Here is a 12,475-nt window from a genome sequence, read left to right as displayed (position 1 = left end):
ACACACATTAGGGCCTGACTGCAATTTTTCATTTATTTTCACGTGAGATACAGGAGTGAATATTTCGAATTGCGGTGAAATTCATTCAAAGTTGGAATAACCAGATCCAGCAGTGATTTCCGGAAATTTGAGAAATTGAGTATCAGGAGTGCAGAAGTGTCAGGAGGTATTGTTTTAAAGTCGCATATGAAAGTGAAACTTTTACACACATTTATGTCTGCCTTTAATTTTTCCGTATTTTCACGTAAGATACAGGAGAGAAAATATTCCGAGTTGCGTGAAATTAATTCAAAGTTGGAATCACCAGATCAGCAGTGATTTACGGAAATTTGAAAAATTGAGTATCAGGAGTGCAGAAGTGTGGAGGAGGTATATTTTTTAAAGACGCATACGAAAGTGAAACTTTCACACACATTCATGTCTGAGTTCAATTTTTCAGTTTTTTTCACGTAAGATACAGGAGTGAAATATTTCGAATTGCGTGAAATTCATTCAAAGTTGGAATAATCAGATCCAGCAGTGATTTACGGAAATTTGAAAAATTCAGTATCAGGAGTGCAGAAGTGTGAGGAGGTATTTGTTTTACACTCGCATATGAAAGTGAAATTTTTCACACACATTCATGTCTGACTTCAATTTTTCAGTTATTTCACGTAAGATACAGGAGTGAAATATTTCGAATTGCGTGAAATTCATTCAAAGTTGGAATAATCAGATCCAGCAGTGATTTACGTAAATTTGAAAATTTGGTATCAGGAGTGCAGAAGTGTGAGAGGTTCCTGTTTTAAACTCGCTATGAAAGTGAAACTTTCACACACATTAGGGCCTGACTGCAATTTTTCATTTATTTTCACGTGAGATACAGGAGTGAATTATTTCGAAAATGCGTGAAATTCATTCAAAGTTGGAATAACCATCAGTGATTAACGGAAATTTGAAAAATTCAGTATCAGGAGTGCAGAAGTGTGAGGAGGTATTTGTTTTACACTCGCATATGAAAGTGAAACTTTCACACACATTCATGTCTGACTTCAATTTTTCAGTTATTTTCACGTAAGATACAGGAGTGAAATATTTCGAAATGCGTGAAATTCATTCAAAGTTGGAATAACCATCAGTGATTAACGGAAATTTGAAAATTGAGTATCAGGAGTGCAGAAGTGTGAGGAGGTTTTTTGTTTTACATTCGCATATGAAAGTGAAACTTTCACACACATTCATGTCTGACTTCAATTTTTCAGTTATTTTCACGTAAGATACAGGAATGAAATATTCCGAATTGCATTAAATTCATTCAAGTTGGAATAACCATATCCGCAGTGATTTACGGAAATTTGAAAAATTGACTATCAGGAGTGCAGAAGTGTGAGGAGGTATTTCTTTACACTCGCATATGAAAGTGAAACTTTCACACACATTAGGGCCTGACTGCAATTTTTCAATTATTTTCACGTGAGATACAGGAGTGAAATATTTCGAATTGCGTGAAATTCATTCAAAGTTGGAATAACCAGATCCAGCAGTGATTTACGGAAATTTGAGAAATTGAGTATCAGGAGTGCAGAAGTGTCAGGAGGTATCTGTTTTACACTCGCATATAAAAGTGCAACATATATCAACATTTAGGCCTGACGGCCATTTTTCAGTTATTTTTCACCTAAGATACAGAGGTGAAATATTTCGAATCGCGTGAAATTTATTCAAAGTTGGAATAACCAGATCCAGCAGTGATTTACGGAAATTTGAAAAATGAGTATCAGGAGTGCAGAAGTGTGAGGAGGTATTTGTTTTAAACTCGCATATGAAAGTGAAACTTTCACACACATTAGGGCCTGACTGCAATTTTTCAGTTATTTATACGTAAGATACAGGAGTGAAATATATCGAATTGCGTGAAATTCATTCAAAGTTGGAATAACCAGCAGTGATTTACGGAAATTTGGAAAATTGAGTGTCAGGGGTGCAGAAGTGTGAGGAGGTATTTGTTTTACACTCGCATATGAAAGTGAAACTTTCACACACATTTATGTCTGACATCAATTTTTCAGTTATTTTCACGTAAGATACAGGAGTGAAATATTTCGGATTGCGTGAAATTCATTCAAAGTTTGGAATAACCAGATCCAGCAGTGATTTACGGAAATTTGAGAAATTGAGTATCAGGAGTGCAGAAGTGTGAGGAGGTATTTGTTTTACACTCGCATATGAAAGTGAAACTTTCACACACATTCATGTCTGACTTCAATTTTTTCAGTTATTTTCTCGTAAGATACAGGAGTGAATTATTTCGAAATGCGTGAAATTCATTCAAAGTTGGAATAACCATCAGTGATTAACGGAAATTTGAAAAATTCAGTATCAGGAGTGCAGAAGTGTGAGGATGTATTTGTTTCACACTCGCATATGAAAGTGAAACTTTCACACACATTCATGTCTGACTTCAATTTTTTCAGTTATTTTCACGTAAGATACAGGAGTGAATTATTTCGAAATGCGTGAAATTCATTCAAAGTTGGAATAACCATCAGTGATTAACGGAAATTTGAAAAATTCAGTATCAGGAGTGCAGAAGTGTGAGGAGGTATTTGTTTTACACTCGCATATGAAAGTGAAACTTTCACACACATTCATGTCTGACTTCAATTTTTCAGTTATTTTCACGTAAGATACAGGAGTGAAATATTTCGAAATGCGTGAAATTCATTCATAGTTGGAATAACCATCAGTGAATAACGGAAATTTGAAAATTGAGTATCAGGAGTGCAGAAGTGTGAGGAGGTATTTGTTTTACACTCGCATATGAAAGTGAAACTTTCACACACATTCATGTCTGCCTTTAATTTTTCAGTTATTTTCACGTAAGATACAGGAGTGAAATATTTCGAATTGCGTGAAATTAATTCAAAGTTGGAATAACCAGATCCAGCAGTGATTTACGGAAATTTGAAAATTTGACTATCAGGAGAGCAGAAGTGTGAGGAGGTATTTGTTTTTTCACTCGCATACGAAAGTGAAACTTTCACACACATTCATGTTCTGACTTCAATTTTTTCAGTTATTTTCACGTAAGATACAGGAGTGAAATATTTCGAATTGCGTGAAATTAATTCAAAGTTGGAATAACCATATCCAGCAGTAATTTACGGAAATTTGAAAAATTGACTATCAGGAGTGCAGAAGTGTGAGGAGGTATTTTTTTACACTCGCATATGAAAGTGAAACTTTCACACACATTAGGGCCTGACTGCAATTTTCATTTATTTTCACGTGAGATACAGGAGTGAAATATTTCGAATTGCGTGAAATTCATTCAAAGTTGGAATAACCAGATCCAGCAGTGATTTACGGAAATTTGAGAAATTGAGTATCAGGAGTGCAGAAGTGTCAGGAGGTATTGTTTCAAAGTCGCATATGAAAGTGAAACTTTTACACACATTTATGTCTGCCTTTAATTTTTCCGTTATTTTCACGTAAGATACAGGAGAGAAATATTCCGAGTTGCGTGAAATTAATTCAAAGTTGGAATCACCAGATCCAGCAGTGATTTACGGAAATTTGAAAAATTGAGTATCAGGAGTGCAGAAGTCTGAGGAGGTATATTTTTTAAAGTCGCATACGAAAGTGAAACTTTCACACACATTCATGTCTGAGTTCAATTTTTCAGTTATTTTCACGTAAGATACAGGAGTGAAATATTTCGAATTGCGTGAAATTCATTCAAAGTTGGAATAATCAGATCCAGCAGTGATTTACGTAAATTTGAAAAATTGGGTATCAGGAGTGCAGAAGTGTGAGGAGGTTTCTGTTTTAAACTCGCATATGAATGTGAAACTTTCACACACATTAGGGCCTGACTGCAATTTTTCATTTATTTTCACGTGAGATACAGGAGTGAATTATTTCGAAATGCGTGAAATTCATTCAAAGTTGGAATAACCATCAGTGATTAACGGAAATTTGAAAATTCAGTATCAGGAGTGCAGAAGTGTGAGGAGGTATTTGTTTTACACTCGCATATGAAAGTGAAACTTTCACACACATTCATGTCCGAGTTCAATTTTTCAGTTATTTTCACGTAAGATACAGGAGTGAAATATTTCGAATTGCGTGAAATTCATTCAAAGTTGGAATAATCAGATCCAGCAGTGATTTACGTAAATTTGAAAAATTGGGTATCAGGAGTGCAGAAGTGTGAGGAGGTTTCTGTTTTAAACTCGCATATGAAAGTGAAACTTTCACACACATTAGGGCCTGACTGCAATTTTTCATTTATTTTCACGTGAGATACAGGAGTGAATTATTTCGAAATGCGTGAAATTCATTCAAAGTTGGAATAACCATCAGTGATTAACGGAAATTTGAAAATTCAGTATCAGGAGTGCAGAAGTGTGAGGAGGTATTTGTTTTACACTCGCATATGAAAGTGAAACTTTCACACACATTCATGTCTGACTTCAATTTTTCAGTTATTTTCACGTAAGATACAGGAGTGAATTATTTCGAAATGCGTGAAATTCATTCAAAGTTGGAATAACCATCAGTGATTAACGGAAATTTGAAAAATTGAGTATCAGGAGTGCAGAAGTGTGAGGAGGTATTTGTTTTACACTCGCATATGAAAGTGAAACTTTCACACACATTCATGTCTGACTTCAATTTTTCAGTTATTTTCACGTAAGATACAGGAGTGAAATATTTCGAAATGCGTGAAATTCATTCAAAGTTGGAATAACCATCAGTGATTAACGGAAATTTGAAAAATTGAGTATCAGAGTGCAGAAGTGTGAGGAGGTATCTATTTTACCCTCTCATATAAAAGTGCAACACATACCAACATTTAGGCCTGACTGCAGTTTTTCAGTTATTTTCACGTAAGATACAGGAGTGAAATATTTCGAATTGCGTGAAATTCATTCAAAGTTGAAATAACCAGCAGTGATTTACGGAAATTTGAAAAATTGAGTATCAGGAGTGCAGAAGTGTGAGGAGGTATCTATTTTACACTCTCAAATAAAAGTGCAACACATACCAACATGTAGGCCTGACTGCAATTTTTCAGTTATTTTCACGTAAGATACAGGAGTGAAATATTTCGAATTGCGTGAAATTCATTCAAAGTTGGAATAACCAGCAGTGATTTACGGAAATTTGAAAATTGAGTATCAGGAGTGCAGAAGTGTGAGGAGGTATCTATTTTACACTCTCATATAAAAGTGCAACACATACCAACATTTAGGCCTGACTGCAATTTTTCAGTTATTTTCACGTAAGATACAGGAGTGAAATATTTCGAATTGCGTGAAATTCATTCAAAGTTGGAATAACCAGATCCAGCAGTGATTTACGGAAATTTGAAAAATTGATTATCAGGAGTGCAGAAGTGTGAGGAGGTTTCTGTTTGAAACTCGCATATGAAAGTGAAACTTTCACACACATTAGGGCCTGACTGCAATTTTTTCAGTTATTTTCACGTAAGATACAGGAGTGAAATATTTCGAATTGCGTGAAATTCATTCAAAGTTGGAATAACCAGCAGTGATTTACGGAAATTTGAAAAATTGAGTATCAGGAGTGCAGAAGTGTGAGGAGGTATTTGTTTTACACTCGCATATGAAAGTGAAACTTTCACACACATTCATGTCTGACTTCAATTTCTCAGTTATTTTCACGTAAGATACAGGAGTGAAATATTTCGAATTGCGTGAAATTCATTCAAAGTTGGAATAACCAGATCCAGCAGTGATTAACGGAAATTTGAAAAATTGAGTATCAGGAGTGCAGAAGTGTGAGGAGGTATTTGTTTTAAACTCGCATATGAAAGTGAAACTTTCACACACATTCATGTCTGACTTCAATTTTTCAGTTATTTTCACGTAAGATACAGGAATGAAATATTCCGAATTGCATTAAATTCATTCAAAGTTGGAATAACCATATCCAGCAGTGATTTACGGAAATTTGAAAAATTGACTATCAGCAGTGCAGAAGTGTGAGGAGGTATTTCTTTACACTCGCATATGAAAGTGAAACTTTCACACACATTAGGGCCTGACTGCAATTTTTCATTTATTTTCACGTGAGATACAGGAGTGAAATATTTCGAATTGCGTGAAATTCATTCAAAGTTGGAATAACCAGATCCAGCAGTGATTTACGGAAATTTGAGAAATTGAGTATCAGGAGTGCAGAAGTGTCAGGAGGTATTTGTTTTAAAGTCGCATATGAAAGTGAAACTTTTACACACATTTATGTCTGCCTTTAATTTTTCCGTTATTTTCACGTAAGATACAGGAGAGAAATATTCCGAGTTGCGTGAAATTAATTCAAAGTTGGAATCACCAGATCCAGCAGTGATTTACGGAAATTTGAAAAATTGAGTATCAGGAGTGCAGAAGTGTGAGGAGGTATATTTTTTAAAGACGCATACGAAAGTGAAACTTTCACACACATTCATGTCTGAGTTCAATTTTTCAGTTATTTTCACGTAAGATACAGGAGTGAAATATTTCGAATTGCGTGAAATTCATTCAAAGTTGGAATAATCAGATCCAGCAGTGATTTACGGAAATTTGAAAAATTCAGTATCAGGAGTGCAGAAGTGTGAGGAGGTATTTGTTTTACACTCGCATATGAAAGTGAAATTTTCACACACATTCATGTCTGACTTCAATTTTTCAGTTATTTTCACGTAAGATACAGGAGTGAAATATTTCGAATTGCGTGAAATTCATTCAAAGTTGGAATAATCAGATCCAGCAGTGATTTACGTAAATTTGAAAAATTGGGTATCAGGAGTGCAGAAGTGTGAGGAGGTTCCTGTTTTAAACTCGCATATGAAAGTGAAACTTTCACACACATTAGGGCCTGACTGCAATTTTTCATTTATTTTCACGTGAGATACAGGAGTGAATTATTTCGAAATGCGTGAAATTCATTCAAAGTTGGAATAACCATCAGTGATTTAACGGAAATTTGAAAAATTCAGTATCAGGAGTGCAGAAGTGTGAGGAGGTATTTGTTTTACACTCGCATATGAAAGTGAAACTTTCACACACATTCATGTCTGACTTCAATTTTTCAGTTATTTTCACGTAAGATACAGGAGTGAAATATTTCGAAATGCGTGAAATTCATTCAAAGTTGGAATAACCATCAGTGATTAACGGAAATTTGAAAAATTGAGTATCAGGAGTGCAGAAGTGTGAGGAGGTTTTTGTTTTACATTCGCATATGAAAGTGAAACTTTCACACACATTCATGTCTGACTTCAATTTTTCAGTTATTTTCACGTAAGATACAGGAATGAAATATTCCGAATTGCATTAAATTCATTCAAAGTTGGAATAACCATATCCAGCAGTGATTTACGGAAATTTGAAAAATTGACTATCAGGAGTGCAGAAGTGTGAGGAGGTATTTCTTTACACTCGCATATGAAAGTGAAACTTTCACACACATTAGGGCCTGACTGCAATTTTTCAATTATTTTCACGTGAGATACAGGAGTGAAATATTTCGAATTGCGTGAAATTCATTCAAAGTTGGAATAACCAGATCCAGCAGTGATTTACGGAAATTTGAGAAATTGAGTATCAGGAGTGCAGAAGTGTCAGGAGGTATCTGTTTTACACTCGCATATAAAAGTGCAACATATATCAACATTTAGGCCTGACGGCCATTTTTCAGTTATTTTCACCTAAGATACAGAGGTGAAATATTTCGAATCGCGTGAAATTTATTCAAAGTTGGAATAACCAGATCCAGCAGTGATTTACGGAAATTTGAAAAATTGAGTATCAGGAGTGCAGAAGTGTGAGGAGGTATTTGTTTTAAACTCGCATATGAAAGTGAAACTTTCACACACATTAGGGCCTGACTGCAATTTTTCAGTTATTTATACGTAAGATACAGGAGTGAAATATATCGAATTGCGTGAAATTCATTCAAAGTTGGAATAACCAGCAGTGATTTACGGAAAATTGGAAAATTGAGTGTCAGGGGTGCAGAAGTGTGAGGAGGTATTTGTTTTACACTCGCATATGAAAGTGAAACTTTCACACACATTTATGTCTGACATCAATTTTTCAGTTATTTTCACGTAAGATACAGGAGTGAAATATTTCGGATTGCGTGAAATTCATTCAAAGTTGGAATAACCAGATCCAGCAGTGATTTACGGAAATTTGAGAAATTGAGTATCAGGAGTGCAGAAGTGTGAGGAGGTATTTGTTTTACACTCGCATATGAAAGTGAAACTTTCACACACATTCATGTCTGACTTCAATTTTTCAGTTATTTTCACGTAAGATACAGGAGTGAAATATTTCGAATTGCGTGAAATTCATTCAAAGTTGGAATAACCAGATCCAGCAGTGATTTACGGAAATTTGAGAAATTGAGTATCAGGAGTGCAGAAGTGTGAGGAGGTATTTGTTTTTACACTCGCATATGAAAGTGAAACTTTCACACACATTCATGTCTGACTTCAATTTTTCAGTTATTTTCACGTAAGATATAGGAGTGATATATTTCGAATTGCGTGAAATTCATTCAAAGTTGGAATAATCAGATCCAGCAGTGATTTACGGAAATTTGAAAAATTCAGTATCAGGAGTGCAGAAGTGTGAGGAGGTTTCTGTTTTACACTCGCATATGAAAGTGAAACTTTCACACACATTTCACACACATCCAAAGTTGGAATAATCAGATCCAGCAGTGATTTACGGAAATTTGAAAAATTCAGTATCAGGAGTGCAGAAGTGTAAGGAGGTATCTGTTTTACACTCGCATATAAAAGTGCAACATATATCAACATTTAGGCCTGACGGCCATTTTTCAGTTATTTTCACCTAAGATACAGAGGTGAAATATTTCGAATCGCGTGAAATTTATTCAAAGTTGGAATAACCAGATCCAGCAGTGATTTACGGAAATTTGATAAATTGAGTATCAGGAGTGCATGAAAGTGAAACTTTCACACACATTTGGGCCTGACTGCAATTTTTCAGTTATTTATACGTAAGATACAGGAGTGAAATATATCGAATTGCGTGAAATTCATTCAAAAGTTGAAATAACCAGGTGCAGAAATGATTTACGAAAATTCGAAAAATTGTGTGTAACGGCACTTCGAACGTAATCTACGACTTTTTCCCATTTTTTTTTTTTGAGGTTAACATGCCCTCTACCAAGTTGTCTGGGGTCATGGCCCTCCCCGTCTCCACTTCGTAGACGTATCTCTCTCTCATTCACCTGATGCATTGGAAAATGGTGTGTTCTACGTCGTCTATGTTGTTACAGTAAATACAAAGGTTGTCAGTTGCTTTACCTATCTTATTGGTATACACTCTGAAGGACCCATGACCCATTAGGAACTGATTAAGGAAGTAATCCGTTTGTTTGTGCGGGCACTTCAACCACTCTCCGATGTTTGGGGTCAGCCTCTTTGTCCATTGGGCTTTTTCTTCATTTCTCTCCTATTTTCCCTGCCACGCTTCTAAGGTTTTGTGTCTTTCATTTTCTTTTATAGTAGTTGTGACCGCGACTCCTGCCTCATCCAGTCTTCCTTTTTCGTTCACAAAGAGGTCAATGGGGGTATTCCAGCGATCACACAGAGGGCCTCTGCTGATACTGTCCTATAGGCTGACGTTACTCTCAGTAGCATTTTCCTCTGAGATGCCATTACCATCTTTTTATAAGTGTCAACTCTCATAACGCTTTTCCACACAGGTGCTGCATACAGAATGACGGATTGTACAACACCATACAACAAGCTTGGTCCCTTCATATTTGGTAAGAGCTTGGACAGAGCAGTTGTATGTCTGTCCGCTTTTTCGCATGCCCTCCTTATGTTCTCGTTAAAAATGAGCTTGTCGTCCAGCCAGACGCCCAAATATTTGATGAACTTTTTTGGTTTAATGATTGAACCGGCCAGCTCAAAAACAATTCCCTCTCTTTTCCTAGGCCCCTTCACAAGTAATTCATTTTTCATTTTATATGATGATGGAAAAACAGAAAGCTTTTTTCCCAAAAACTATCCTAAAATTATTAATTGGGACTGTAGATATTATAAAATTTCAAATTCGGAAATGTATAAAACAATCAATTTCAAGCAAAAAATATATATTATCCCAAGTCAAATATCAACTTTGGCGAAAATGAACATAAACACAACCTAATATATAATAGAGTGTTAACATTAATTTCACTTTCAAGGAAACCTTTCAACTCATCCTTCACCTTTCTATTCACAAATTGAATAAGTTTCAACCTTATAGAAACGTCCATGATTGATCTACACATTTTTATGAAGATTTTATTGAAATATCAAATTGTTCTTTCCTTCAAGCCACAAATGAGGAATGAAAATGTATAAATTTAAAAGTACATGTTATCATCAAATTCCTGATTCTGCCGCTGTGAGGCGTCACTGGTGGGTGAAAATCAATCTTGGACATCTGTCACTGTCAAGTAGGTAATTTCCGGGATGATCCCTCACGCCCCACAGACAATCAAAAATGGGAGAAAAAAAACTGTCGTTCTGATATTCTAATGTACCTTTACAACTGATTTATTTATTTAATTCTGGATCTAGTGAAATACGACATCCTTGCGACATTATGGTTTTGTCCTTCTTCACACATTGCATCTGCTGAGCCTTAATTGCCTTAATTGCTGAGGCCATTGAATCGAAAATAAGAAGAATAAGAAGATTAAAATAGTTGCAAAATATTACACATTTTTCACAAAAAATTAAAATTTGTCAATTTATCAGTTTGTGATGTTTAAAAATATATTATTTTCAGCATTCAAGACGGCTTCTTCGTCCATAGGTCCAGTTTCAAAGTCATTAATTCAAAATGTAGGCAGACAAAACGCTGTAGTTCCAGCAGTCTCTAGGAACTTCAGCTCAGTTTTTCAATCAATATATAGTGAGCAAGCCCTCGTTACTAAACCCTCTTCCTCCAGTAAATACAGATACGATAATAAGGACCGTGACCAAATTCTCATTGAGGAAAGGAAAGCGAAAATCCGTGAAGACTGTTATGAATAGATTCTACAACTAAATTGGGGAATATGGATTCGAACCAGATGTGGTCGTAACAAACGTTTATGGAGAAAAACCTGCCAGGAAGCGACGACTCAGACAACATGTTTTTTGCAATGCTCAGCAGAGTTATATGTTAGACAAAATGGTGGGACCCTACTGGCGTAAACCGAAATACTATATTGAAGATCCTTATGAACCCTATCACACTCGAGAAGAATTTAGTTTGACGTCAATGAAGCCCAGGCCTTATTTCCCCCCTGAGCAGTAGGATGTAATCTGTACTTTGCACTGTGAATGGTTTTGTTCTAGTAAAAGCAAAATCTACTGCAATATCGTACCCTGGAAGGAATGACATCACAACTCAATGAACTGATTTTACTATAGTTTGGTTGAAGGTGTTCGACAATGTTTCATGGTGCATGTCATTAGTTCGGACTTCCATTGTCTAATATGATATAAAATGATTTGAAATTCCTGCAAGAATCAATAAAATTGAAAAAATTTGTTGATAAATAACAAGTATATTAAGCAAAAAAACTGAAATTATAATGAAATAATATACAAGCAACAATTGAAAATTGAACAAATACCAAGAAATGAAAATTAGACGATTTCAAGTCAAGTTACTTCACAATTCAGTCGTTCGTCAGCTGAAGACTTTTGTGGATACTAACAATAGAAATGTCGTGAAGTAACTTGACTTGAAATCTTATTCTTTTCAATTTTTATTTCTTGTTTATTTCTCTATTTTCAATTGTTGCTTGTATTTTATTTAATTGTAATTTCAGTTTTTTGCTTAATACACTTGTTGTTTTTCAGCTAATCTTTTTTATTTTATTGATTCTTTCAGGGATTTCAAATCATTTTATATCATATTAGATAATGGAAGTCCGAACTATGAAATGTAATTGTACAATAGAGTGGATGTTGAAGTTATCTTGGCATGTATAATTGAGCGATTCACTTTTATACAATTTGTGACTTTAATCTTGTCTGATGGAATATGTTTTTCATTTGAAAGGTTCCACCCAATTCTGATTTACCTATTTTTATCATACTTTGGAAAGAGTTTCATTTCTACTTGAATTTTCAAAGGTTGTATTTGGAGTACATCAAGTTTAATCTGTGTGTATAAATCCATAACTTTTAAAAGCCAATGACTTGAATGTAAATTAATTTGATAAAAATCCTAGATTGTAGATCAAACTTGATGTACGAGATATATAAGGCATATACGGCATATTTGAACATGCGAAGTAGGGTGACTTAAGCTCGATTGATCGATCAATGAACCTTTCCACTTGTATTGGTATAACAGTTTGGGTAAAAATTATAGTATGTTGTTTCGAAAGTTTTCAATAGTAATATCTCGGTGAATACTTATTCAATTCAATCAAAATAATCACCATTTTATTAATGCACTTT

The 12,475-nt window shown here is 34.9% G+C and overlaps 1 protein-coding gene across 1 annotated transcript in view; it reads left to right on the top strand.

The window, feature by feature from the left end:
- Positions 1-12,475, top strand: part of LOC141480699 (WD repeat and FYVE domain-containing protein 3-like) — a 50,139-nt gene that overhangs the window by 25,381 nt on the left and 12,283 nt on the right. The window lies entirely within an intron of this gene.

Source organism: Leptinotarsa decemlineata, unplaced genomic scaffold (genome assembly GCF_025532065.1).
Source record: "Leptinotarsa decemlineata unplaced genomic scaffold, Ldec_3_MD MMD2_P_RNA_scaffold_12, whole genome shotgun sequence".
Lineage (NCBI taxonomy): Eukaryota > Metazoa > Arthropoda > Insecta > Coleoptera > Chrysomelidae > Leptinotarsa > Leptinotarsa decemlineata.
This window is presented reverse-complemented; position numbering and strand designations above follow the sequence as displayed.